Raw genomic sequence first — 494 nt, forward strand, 5'->3', positions numbered from 1 at the left:
GGTAGATCAGTAATGAAGGTAATATTAGAGGCTGTGACAGACATGCCAGGTGCCTTCACTATCCACTCTCCCTATCTTCCCCAGTGACACAACCCCACTTTTATTCTGAGCAGCAATGTGCACACTTTTTTTTTAAAGTAATATTTCAATTTTAATTTAAAGCTATTAATGAGAGAAAACTATTATATTTTAAGAATATTCTTTTTTTTTAAATTTTATTATGTTATGTTAGTCACCATACAATACATCATTAGTTTTTGATGTAGTGATCCACGATCCATTGTTTTCATATAACACCCAGTGCTCCATGCAGTACGTGCCCTCCCTAATACCCATCACTGGGCTAACCAATCCCCCCTCCCCCCTCCCCTCTAAAACCCTGTTTCTCAGGTCCATAGTCTCTCATGGTTCATCTCTCCCTCCGATTCCCCCCGCCCATTTTTCCCTTCCTTCTCCTAATGTCCTCCATGTTATTCCTTATGTTCCACAAATAA

This window comes from Leptonychotes weddellii, chromosome 1 (genome assembly GCF_054177405.1).
Source record: "Leptonychotes weddellii isolate Sample4059 chromosome 1, ASM5417740v2, whole genome shotgun sequence".
In the NCBI taxonomy this organism is placed as follows: domain Eukaryota; kingdom Metazoa; phylum Chordata; class Mammalia; order Carnivora; family Phocidae; genus Leptonychotes; species Leptonychotes weddellii.